The sequence below is a fragment of the Bombus vancouverensis genome, chromosome 11 (assembly GCF_051014615.1).
Source record: "Bombus vancouverensis nearcticus chromosome 11, iyBomVanc1_principal, whole genome shotgun sequence".
NCBI lineage: Eukaryota > Metazoa > Arthropoda > Insecta > Hymenoptera > Apidae > Bombus > Bombus vancouverensis.
Genome location: NC_134921.1, coordinates 12,967,408 through 12,980,435, shown reverse-complemented (window position 1 = coordinate 12,980,435; position 13,028 = coordinate 12,967,408).

Here is a 13,028-nt window from a genome sequence, read left to right as displayed (position 1 = left end):
TATTTGCTTAGAGACTGCCGTTTTTTTTCCTAAGAAACCTGTATTATCGTGTAGAAATTTTAAGTTTTTTTACGATTATAATTTTAGAAATTGTGCTAGTACAATGTCTCTCAGGTTTCAAGTACAATTAACTATTAACGAACATTAACATTTTTATCTTAAATAAGTTATCGTTTGCTTTCAGTGATATCCAAGTTTTTATTTGTCATCGACATACATCTTCTGTATATGAACATTTTATACTTTAACAATAACGTCTTTCATGACAGATTGTAAAAGAACGTATAATAGATTTAAGTAAGTAATAATAAAGGATTCTTTATATTTACACGATGATTAAAGAAACGTTATTGTAAAAGTTCAAGAAAAAGATAAGTAAAATGTGCCAATTATATTCAACTTACTGTCACACTGTGATCGCAGTTTTATGTAATATCTACGGCCCCTGATTTACTTAAAATTCAACTTGTTTCGTATCAGCCAATTAATAAAACGAAAATAATTGCGAAAAGTTATCCGAAATTTTCATAATCGGGTAATAACGTGCAGATACGACTGCTTAGCTTTAATCGAATTAAATTATTCGCAGCTAATTCGATCGTTAAATTAAAAACAACGTTTTTAATTTAACGGACAATTTTATTTTTCGTTTATCGTGCGACATCGCTTTAGATGTCTCTTAGTTTATCGTTACGTGTCTCGGTACGAAGCGGAAAGATCGTATAATCCCAATGTCCACAGTAAATACATATAGTATTGGAAATACGTCGGCTAAGTCGAAAAGTTACGATAAACTTTCCCTATTCACGAGAAACAAAGGTTTCTGGCGAATGTAGAGCGAATTACGTGCCAACAGGGCTAGAAGGGGGATAAATGTGCGTGTTTACAGAAATTGTTAGGGTTGTATGCGTTTGAAGTAGCCATTCTATATGGTGTTTTTCTTATTTCTACCAAATGACGGCCTGTCCTCGTCGTCACGGACGCGTCGAGGTACTTAACTGCAGGTAAACATACCCTAAATTACGAACCAGGATGAGGAAAGGAAACGAGTCGATTTTACTACTCGTAAAATTGTACCGTATCGCGAGCATTCATTGTTGCGTCCTTGTATAGACTGTTTGCTTCTGTACAAGCACGACGCTCTTGTTATAACGGCGCAGGTATGCTCACCGATGTACCCTGAATGCTCTAGAATTTGCCAAAAGTCAATAGAAATTTGTCTTCCTATTCCGAGTTTCGCTTGATCGTCCCTTTTAGTACTTTAAATAGCTTCTTCGACGGACGAAATTATTTTAGCGGCGTTGCTTCCGCTTCTCAAAATCTACGAGATCACTAAGTTACGAATACAGTTTAAAAATTCGATTACTTATTTTACGCTGCAATTTCGAAAGAAGATTAATTTACGTAACATCGAATGAAAGATATTCGCGACCTGATTACATTTTTGTTCGCCTCTTATCATTTGGGGACAGTCGGGCTAGTCGGTGCAACGACGGCTCGTTTATGAGAACATGTTACTGCCCCTAAATGTAGACACACTGATTGCCGTCGGGCTGATTAAGGAGCGGTACGTTTTACGAGGGTTTCGTTGACATGTCAACCGCCGAACTTTCGCTGCGCATGTACGAGGTGCGTGGGTGGAGCTCGAGTAGGCGTCGCGACGCCGGTGGCCGGGCTTCCATAGGTACCTACACAAGGGGAGGAAAGATCGATTCAGATATTTTCAAGGAGAAACGCTACCATTCCTGCCAGCTTCCATCTTTCGCGCGTCATACAAGACGTACGAATTTCTACGTATTCCGTGAGATCGTTATTAAGTATTTTTCAACAGTATTATTTTACTGTTTCTGGTCCTGTTCTCCATCCAAACTATATCGTGGCGCGTCATTCGAGCGAAGGAGGTGCTAATAATACAGGATACCGAGTTTATTTCCTGATTTAGCAAGTCTCGCGATAGTTTAAAGAAAAGGACGAATGACTGTAGCCGATCTCGTATGAAATAAAGTCAGATGTCTTGGACCTAACGTAAATTACGCGTATAACTGATTCTTTTATTTTTTCTAATCAAATCTTGAGATCAAATAGCTATCGCAGAACTTTACACGAGTATCATTACTGTACACGGCTGAAAATTATATCTCTTTGTTATATTGTCAGCATTTCGTTTACCGATAATTGAGAATTTATTAGAATATCTCGCGGAATTTGGATAATAATACTGTGTCAATCGCGAGAAACAGCTCTGACGTTAAAATGCCCATATGAAACCCGTAGAAACTGTAGATTATCCTGAAAAGGATCAAATCTACGTTCGTTCGAGTGCAATTACCCCGTACTCGATTTTCGAATATTCTTGTTTTCGTTGCATTCGACGAGTATCCGGAAACATTGGTGTGTTGGAGAGTAAATCAAAGGCAGGACCACCGGGATCGGAATTTTCCTACTGGCTGGAAAGGTCGAGGCTCCGCCAACAGCTTGGACGCGTAGGTAAATCGACTTTGACGAGAGTTGTGCGCGTGTAGGTCGCGTGTTCACCGGTAAACGAGAAGGGGTGTAAGCCTCGGGGGTTGGAGGCCAGGGGTTGAAGCCATTACCGTCACAAAGCTACCACCAGATTGCCGTCGGGGCTTACGTAGTCTCTCCTCTTCTATCCGAAACTCTCTCCTCTTCGCGTTGCTCTCCTACTCGCTCGGTTCGTTCGTATTCATGATTTAAATTCAATTGCCTTTTATCTGCCATCCTAGGCCCCGAGTCGTTGATGATGGAATCGCTGAGATCAGAGAATCCGGTATACCTCTGCCTCTCCTCTCTTTCTTTTCTCTCCTGTCTTTTCTCTTTCCTCTTTCTCTTCTCGTTCTCGTCTCGTTCTCGTCTCCCAGCTTTGTGCTTTTTCCCTTGTGCAGCTACGCGATAGTCTTCTGGAATTTTCACGTGTATATTTCTTATTTGTGTATTTGGCCATGCGCGCACCAGCGACAAAACCGAAGCTTCGGTAATCTATATTCCGGCGTTACGCTCTCGCTCGTGCCAATCAAAAGTTCAATTTCTTCTTCTGATAAAGATTCGCGATAAGCTTTTTGACTTTCGATGACGCGTCTTTTTTTCAAGTTTGATCGCTATTTTGTCTACACTTTGTACGTATTTCTTGCAAATGTTCCTCTCACGGCTGTGAGAGGCTGTAGATTCTCGAGAATAGGATAAAGTTTTGAGTCTAAACGACTTCTTGAATCTTCTTGATTCCCACGCGATCTCCTTGTCTTGATTTTTGTGCAACGACAGAATCAATAACGTTCTTAGACCGAATTCTCTCGTGGAATCGATCGGAATCGTTCGATCTCGTCGAACGAATAAAAGAAAAAATGTTCTCAGATCGCACGATAAACGTCATTTGCCGAAGTGATTTTCAAATCATAAAATATTTGGTAGAGGCACAAGTTTTTGCTTAAGCTGCACGGTAGTTGTTCTCTGGCTTGGAGATGACAGTAGGATCGAATCGGTGAATCTTTAGAAGGACACCGTTGGATAGGTATTACGAAGGCACTAAAGAAATTCGTCAACGCCACGCGACCGTGTCCCTGAATTCAGGGACAGCAGCGATTATTCTCGAGATCCTTGGACGGACGATGTCATCCCTCCGAGTATCTGTGCTGTTCGCGTGCCGTGAATCCTTTACAGAAAACGGCAAGAATGGCCGATATTCCGTGATCCATTTGTTCCCTGTACCGTGCAATATTTAACGATTCACGAATTGTCCAGATTCTATCGTAATCGACTTTTGCTCAAGTTCTTCCTAAAAGGAAACCATTCGAATCTTTTTCTTCGATAATTGCTAAAAATTCGCTTACTACATATACTATACGATTACTATACATACAAAAAATTCAAAATCCAAATTCCCAGCTCAAGAAAGCTTTCACGACTTCTACGATTTTCTTTCCGTCATAAAACAAAGAAATATTTGACACGTCTTTTCGAAGCTACTTACATTTCGAGCACAGCACACGACCTCTCGACAACGAAAGGAGAGGAAAATAAAAGCAGGGAAGTCTGCCACTTCGTCCTTGGAGCCACGCGCCTAGGAAGGTGTTTTATGGACCCTATAATAGGGCCGGAGATACCCATTTCTGTTTCTTTATGTCCTAGTACCCCCGCCTTTTCCCCTCTACCGTTTCTCTTCTTTCTCGTCGCGCTCTTGACATCTTGTCTCGTTTCTTCTCGACTTCTTCGACCAGGGATCGTTGCAGTAAACAGCAACGACCCAAAGAAAAAGTGGCTAATACGACGGAAAAGGGCAAAGAGTAGCTCGGTGCCAGAAACTTTCATATTTACGAGGTCGTTGCAGACCGTTTACGATGGCATAATTCCTGTTTGCGAAATTACTTATATTCATTAAAACGGTTGCCGGCGGGTGGCTTCTTTGACCATTGCAGTAGTTCCTCAAGGTCTTGCAACCTGGGAAGGTAACAGCTGCGTATGCCATGTTTCTCCGTTTCAAATGTTTCAATCGAATCGTTTTGGCCGAATTTCACTGATGTTCTTTAACGACGAGGCGTGTCGTGTTTTTCGGGACGAGAATCTGTTGGAATTCCAGGATTTTTTTTTTTTTTTATTTGGTAGACTTTTTACCATCGATTCTCATTGAGAATTATAAGTCAATTATTTTGGCGCGGTACTGTAAGAGTTTATAGTATGTTTGATTCTAGTCGAATCTAATGCTTAAATCTAAAGGGTATTGTCTTTTTAGTCCGCGGATCTGATTCGTCGTGTCAAGTAATTGGCTAGGGTTTTAGTGGTTGTTAACTCTTACATTGTATCTGTTACCGAATTTTCAAAGAAGATGCAGGCAGCGATCGAGTCTCGCTGTTTAACAATTTAAAAAATACCACGATGCGGCCACCGTGCGTTCGACAGTCTCTTCTTCTTCGTATTTTACCGCACCGTCGAGTGACACGATCCAGATACAACGCGACATGCAGCAACCACACATATGTTTTTAACCTTTTATTTTACTGCGGTAGCTTTCGTTCTATCGTCGAATTCGAGATACGTTCTGTTAAAAAAAAAAGGGTCTTTCGAAACCAGCTGCATCGGTGTGTCCATTGTTCGAGCCTCGGTATTCCCGAAGGATCTAGTTAACTCTTCGGTGAAAGTTTAAGTAGCCTTTTGTCGAGATATCTTTGTCATTTACATTGACTTGTTAGGATTTTTGTTCATTATTATTATTATTTAATTTGTACTTTACAATTTACCCAGCTGGCTATTTGGTAAACTTTCTAGCTTAATTGCCATATAACACGTGGATGACTGTCCCCAGCGGGATACCATCTTCGGGTTTTACTATTTTATTTTTTTAGTGAGGTCAGCGGAGTGTTTTCTCTTTGGTCTTTTTTCGACGAGAGCAGTTAGGATATGAAAATAAACTAAATACTGGAACGGTACTGCAACCGTAAATATAGTATTCTGTAAAACCTTTTCATTAGTTTGAAGAATTTAGCATTATATTTATACAATGATTTCGTTTATTTCTACGTGTACGGATCTACACCGACTCGAATTCATCGTTACGTGTACGACAGTAACATTGAAATTATCTTTCTCGCATCCACAAGCAGCGCGTCATGAGATTCAACAGATTCTACCGATGAGAGGCCTCGATTCAGTCATTAAATTCTCGTCGAAATCGTTGAATAACTGAACGCAGACATTATTCAGAAGCAACATTTCGGTTAATGGCGGACATAAAGCTTTTAACACATCCAAGCGATCGCTGGGCTACTTTTTCTGGAGAAATACTGATAAAAAAACTACTGCGTGCCGTTTCAAACGAACTCGTCCACTTATATCGTCGAATTATGACATTATAAATACTTCAAAATATTACTACCGGTAACGAGATTAAGCTAGTAACAAAGTAAAAGTGTAAAATAAAACTAGCAAAACGACATAAACAGAAATATTGATAATCAAATATAGAAAGTAGAGAAATTTTTCGAATTGGTTCTTATTAAAGAAAAATATATTTCTGTACTTAGTACATCTTCGAATAAAAATCATTCTTTTCTAATTCTTTTAGTTTATATACAGGGTGGTTGGTAACTGGTGGTACAAGCGGAAAGGGGATGATTCTACGCGAAAAAAGAAGTCGAAAATATAGAATAAAAATTTTTTTTTTTTATTTTTCCATCGAGACAACGATCTACAGCGAGATCCGTTATAACGTACGGCACGCGTACCGAGCGAAAATTCAAAGTCGATTTTCTCGAAAACAAAGCCTCGAACGAAAAATTTTTATTCTATATTTTCGACTTTTTTTTCGCGTAGGATCATCCCCTTTACGCTTGTACCACCAGTTATCAACCACCCTGTATAATATTCGTTACTTTTTAGTCTTTAATTGTCATCCAAAGACGAATACAGCGAACCCGATTGTGGGATGAAAAGTTGTTTCTCGGACCTCACCTCGGCTAATCGGACGACAATTATTCCCAATAAAATTAATGGTCGATTCTTTGAAATTACATCGTATAGCCGACGGAAATGCGCGTATGTTCGAAATCTCAGCTTTTTAAGAAGCTCGGGAAACGAGTGGAGTTTCGTTCGCCAAAAATTCCATCCAAACGGACAAACAAACAAAATATAGTAAGCTAAATAAAGAGAAATTTTTTTTTTATTTTTTTTATCTATTTCTTAAAATTACAATAAATTCTCGCGTTGAGAATTTTCAGTAATTTTTCTGGCGTGGCGCAGTGACATGGCTGATTATTTATAACAAGTTAATACTTATTATAGATAAGTATAATGTATAAGTAAGTGTTATAAATAAGTGAATATTACTTAATTTAGATAACTACTTGAATCTAGCGATAAAGAGAAATACAGAGAGATTTTTACTGAATTTATAAATCTTTGACTAGAAGAGTGTAATAAATCGAACGAAAGTAATTTCGAAGATCCTTCAAAATGGTTGTACCTGGAAGAAAGCTTCAAAAGGTGAAAAGATCTCTTATTTATTTAAAGAGGAACAGATGGAAAAGGATGGCGAGTATTTTGGTGAATTCTTTAAGAAGCCGATGGACTATACAAGTAGACGGTATCTAGTCGAAATCGTGGACAAAACGGGAGCTATGACGTCATCGGTGTCGACAGAGCCGATTACCGGTTATCTAAGGAAATAAAGGATCGTCGGACCTCTTTTTCGTTGAAACAGTTCCAGGAATCCGTGTTACCGCAATATCGCGGCGTGTACACCCACATCAAAGTGCCGAACGACGACTCCGCTACATCGTGGTCCTCTTCGCTTTGCACAGCGATAAGATTCCCTCGATACTCGAGGTGACCGGTTTTCTATTTGTGCAGGTCGAACGTGTGTGTGTGTGTGTGCGCGGATGAACACGTAGATATTTCTACCGAGATATAAATTTCTGCAATAAACTAATAAAAAATTAGTCATCTTAATGCGTCGTCGAACTGTCTGGAAGAAGGAGCGAGGAGGAGACGATGATAACGACGATTGAACGAAGAAGTTGCTTCCGGTCCTTTCTCAAGGTGGATTACCTTGTAATATTTATTTTAGTCTTGTTGTATCTTGCTGCCATGAAGAAATTCGTCCGTAGCGAAAGCATAGATTCTCGTGATGCGGCACAAATTGAACGTTGGCTGAGATCTTTGCATTTACGCGTAAAGATCATTCCGTCGCTTTCTCGTATCGGGATTTTATATTCATACGACGAAACGGTCGATGAACGTCGCAAATATACGATACGCTGAACAATAATAAGTTAGTTGTATTAAAAGATAAACGAAAATTAGGAAATCGTTAGTGCAATCGGTAATTGAACAAATTGTAGTTCCAGATGTCTGACAGTTGGTAGATTTTATCGTTTAAAAGCCTTTCGAAATGTTTCGTCAAAATGGAAATTTATTACACGAAACATTTATTCACGCGACACTTCGATGGTTTAACGATATTCGATTATCGATCCGATAGGACGATCGATAAAATTCGCACGAAAATTATCGTCCCTTCCGCAAGGAATTATTTCTCGTCGGAAGAAAATATTTTAATTTATACTTTCAGCCTCTCTAAATGTTGCAACAAAGATAAATCATTTTATGTTGTTTCCTTATCACATTCTAGGCCTCTTTTATCTTTCTTTTTTGTTGAACCAACCACGAGCTAATTCGATCAGCGAGATAGTCGATCGGTCTTCGTTGTTTTGTAACTTTGTACTACAGGAAAAACGTGCAAACAGGCACGCCTGTCGTTCTTGCTTTTATCGAACTCCTTGTATATGTCATTGCCTCGTAGTAGAACCTAGATTTATCGTCGCCACGATGCCAATATGTCCTTCGCGTTTAAAAACGGGCGAGAGGTCGGTTAAGAAAATCTTATTCGTCTCGTTGCGAGAAACTTGCGATAAAATTGCCTGAATCGAAACGAACAATACTTAGAAAATTACTTATAAAATCGTACGTCAGGTGAAAGCTAAGAAACCGATGAAGAGTTTCCGCGAGGAATATCTTCGTTAGCACGATTCTTCCCCGTCTTATTTCAGAGGCCGTTACAGTTAACGAAAGTTTCAGGCGAATTATCGAAGAAAGCAACGATTGGACGAAATATCTGATCTTGGTAATTCGCGCGAAGATGATCTTTAAGCGTTTGATAACGATTGGTCGTATAATTGCTTATTTTATTGCCTTTCCGATAATAAAATAACTTGGACGCGTTTTTCGCTGTAATTTTCTTGTCGATATTTTAACACAGTCATCGCGAATAAAGAACGAAAGTGCGCTTTATCGAAAATTTCATTCGAACGGCTCTGGATTTAGGCGATAACGCGTTCGGTTTTTGTAGAGAATTTCCATCACAGGCAATCACATGGACGCCACTTGTTTCGCCCATACTTCTAATTCATTATCTTTTGAAAGCACGCAATTTTCATCTGCTCTTACTGTTTTATGCATTATCTTCAGTTTTATTAACGAGATTCGAGCGAGCGTCTCGAATCACTTTCCTCGAATAAACCAAGTTTCTCGTATAAAAGGATTTTATCCGATATTTGCCGACGTATTTTCAGAATCGCGCCGTTTTCGGGCCTACTCGCTGCCACAGCACGCTATCGTATCGCTATCTTATATTTGTATTAACATGCGCGAAGAGAAACGGGGATTTCTCGAACGGAAAGAAGGGTTTGGACGTTAGGTTGCAAAGAACCGGCCCATATGCGAACGTATTGCTCGGCCTCGAACTTCTCTCTCCGGTTGCACCCCCGCTGGAAACGCGCTGGAATTTATACGATCCAATATCTGCCGGCACAATATATCACGGACAGTTCGAAGCAGAGGCGGGTCGACCGGTACGCGCGTGTGTCCGTGCACGTGCGTGAGGAAGCGGTACGTATACACAGCGGTGTACACGGCGCACACATAAAGAAATGACACGCGAGCATAAAACGGCTTTGCGCCGATAGCGGCACCTTTGATGTGCCTTCGTTTCAACTACGTCCGGCATAAAATCGTGAAACACACCGGCTAGGTGTCGTACGTCGTGCCACGCCGCCAATGCCTCGCTTACCTTAGACCTCGCCTTCCCCGCCGCAGCTTTCGCGACGATTCTTCCGTCTCGCGATCTTTCCGAAATCGCCGACGACGCGAACGCCTGGCAGGTTGCATAGGACGACGATCGGACGGGATGCCGAGGAGTTTACGTGGATCGTGTTCTCGCGAATCTTTCCAACTCCTTTTCCTAATGTAAATTGACTAAAAGCTTGTCGCAGGAACTCGAAGATCGTGTCGCGATGTTTGACGATGATAAGCGAGGCAGCAATGTCGCGGTCGGTAGTTGGCATTTTCTAAGAAGAGAAAAATCGTTCGAGTAAAACCGATATCAACACGGTAGCACGGATGCACGATCGGCGAAAGAGCATGGACGCGATAAGGCGCGATAAACAGAGTCACCCGATATCGATACCGATATCGAATATAATGACGAGGAGCCCGAGGAGGGCGTGGTGCCTGAATCGAATAGAGGCTGCCGTTTAGAATCGTTTATCGGGAAGAGGAAGAATCGGCACGGAGAAAAGAAAGGAAAAAGAACAGGAAAGCTCGGAGGACTTTGGAGACGCGCGAGGAGAAGCGTGCAGGGTGTAAGACGTAATTCCGTGGAAATAAACTTTCGCCACTCGACACACAAACGATCCAATTCGTCCACAGTGTCGCAGGCGCGCTATCCTTCCCAAGAAAAACAAACTCCCTTAATTAATCTTGGCGTGAAACGCTCAAGGGGCTTTAATTTATCGCCCGCTCGTGAGTAGACATAGACGTCTTCGTAAATGACAAGCGAAAGCTTCAGCTTCGGTTACTTTCGAAAAGGATGAGAAAGGAGGGACGATTCGTAGCGGAAATCTTGAAGAATTCCTTAATACCTCGACCCTTCTTCTTGTTTGTTCGCTGCGTTTTTGCGAGCAATTGATCGATTACGCGGGAGGAAGTAAAATGTAGGTGATTCAGGCGTCACTCGTAGGTGCCAAGGTCCTAGATGTCTACGTATAGCCGTATAAAGGATCAGAGTTCAGGTCACGTTAGGTATATCGTTCTCTTTTACGTTGGTTTATTCTCTTCTTCGTTACCTAAACAGTAGGCGATTATTTCCTTAACAGTAGGATTAGGTTTTGTGGTTGATACAGTGGCGATAAGAATCGCGAGGATCGGTTTTTATCTCGAAATTGCAAATCTTGATAAATAGGGAGAGAGTAGCATGACATAAGGTTTATCTGGAAATAGTAGAGGGCTTCGAAAAATAAAGTTTATATCGGCGACTGTCGTAAAAAAAAAAGATAAATACCGCAACTCGAGAGAATCGCTTCTAGTTCAAAGGAAATAAGGACGATTTTTTTTATAAAAGAATAGAAATTTCCACGAAGTATATGTTGCTCTGAAGAAACGTTAGTGTTCGATAAGCAACGATTATCTTGTGAAAACATCGATTTCTACGATCTTGTAAAAATTTAGCGAAGGTTGGAAGCACTGTCTTGAACGTTTATAGATATCGCGCGATACTATTTTGATTTCAGGTGCTTCAGCCTACCATGTTACAAATATCTTCCTATAACAAGCTTTCTTTATTTATATACCTAAATATAGATTATCTATTTTATTATACCGATAATCCAATTATCGCCCCAGAATTACTACCGAGCAACATCAATCGCATTGTCTGCCTATTTAATCGTTCTTTATTCCTTTGTTTGTTCCTCTTAGTCCCTTTCTTTTTCTTTTCTTCTTTTTTCCTTTAACGTTTTCTCTGCTTTATTCCGTGAACTATACCGGTTGTCTCGTTACGTTGACGAAAGTGCTTAAAAAAACGCGCACGCGATTTCGCTGCCAACACCTCGTATTTTCGATCGCTGCAACATCTTAAAATCAACACAAGGGAGAAGAGAAAGAAGAAGAAGAAGAAGAAGAAGGACAGATCGCTCCTCCGGCGAACATCGAAGTCTCATCGAAGGAGAATCCTCGAGCGCGCAGCCCCCACGAAATATAAAAGCTGCCCTCCGAGTAGATACAAAATCTCTCCAGAGCGACACTTGCACGTTGTCACGGTCGTGGCTGTTACATTCGTAACATCCAACGATGTGGCCACACAGACATTATCGGAACGAGACATATCGATATGACACCCTAGCCGAGAAGAGCAGAAGCAGTGGGCGTCTGTTCTGCCATTGAGACTAAGCAGACGATATCGCCAGTAAACGTTTTGAAAGAGAAACGAAGGAGAGAAGGCGCTTGGCGAGAGGAGAATACACTCTGACAGCTTCTTGGGTGTCGTGTGAAATTCCGGAAAAATTATTACCCCGTGTCGTGCGTATCTGCCAACGAGTTCGACGCGTAGCCTCTTTCCGTGTTTGGCATCTTTCGAACAGTTGAAGTGGTGGCTTTTGTCGAAACGATCGGCTGCTCGTTGATTTTATTTTAAAAGTAACGATGCGAACGAAGGATTATATATCTATTGACGCTTTAACCATAGCCAATTAATCGTCAAATATAAGTGTTCGAAATAACATTTAATTTGCATAATGTTATGCTGATAATATATGATAATAATGTCAAGCAAATAATAGAGGGCAATCATAACTACAGAGAATTAAACCGTTCTATTCATATCAACTTTATGAATGAGGCTAAACACTTAAATCGACTAATACGTTTCCCAATCCCAAGTTGCTTTAATTTCCATACGCGTGTTTGTAATTCCTAGATAAAGAAGGGACATTTATGACAAGAATTTGCTGCATTTCTGCGAGGAAGATAATCGCTTTATTCCCTTCTTTATCTTCAAATTGCAAAGTTCAGTGGCCAATAAATATGTGTTAATTCAATTTTAACGGCATATAAGGTACGTAGGTATATAGATCAGAATTACGATAATTATTTCTCTAGAAATGTAGCTACAGTAAGTTAACTTCCGATAACATCACGCGGCACAGAAATTGTTGCATGTATCTTAAATTTTATTTCATTCGCTTATCAGCAGTATCACCTACTCTGCTATTGGATTTCAATTAAAATCGATTACCAAATTTACCAAAATTAAATGGATTAACTAAAGGACGCCTTTCAGTTGCTCGATCCATCGATTAAAAAAAGGAATCCTTCGAACTTGGAAAACAAAATATTTCCAAGGGGAACCATAGGCGATTAACATACAAGGATTTGAAGGTAGAAGAAGATTTCGTGAGATAACTTTTAGGGAAAACGGAAGGTAGTCCATAATCCACAAACAATGGTATGCGTACTTATGCGTATTATTTTTATAAGTACAAAATAGAAATGGAAAGCTAAGCATCTTAATGAAATTACTCGAACAAGAGGAGTATAATATTAATTACTTTTACATTCCGTTGCTGCCAACTCTTAGTTTATTGCACAGCGTAGTGTAATATTATGCCATGAATGGCTATCTTTAAGCGCATAAAATTTCTCCAAGGAGGATTGCCCCTTAATTATGTTTCCCGTTAAATACGAATGAA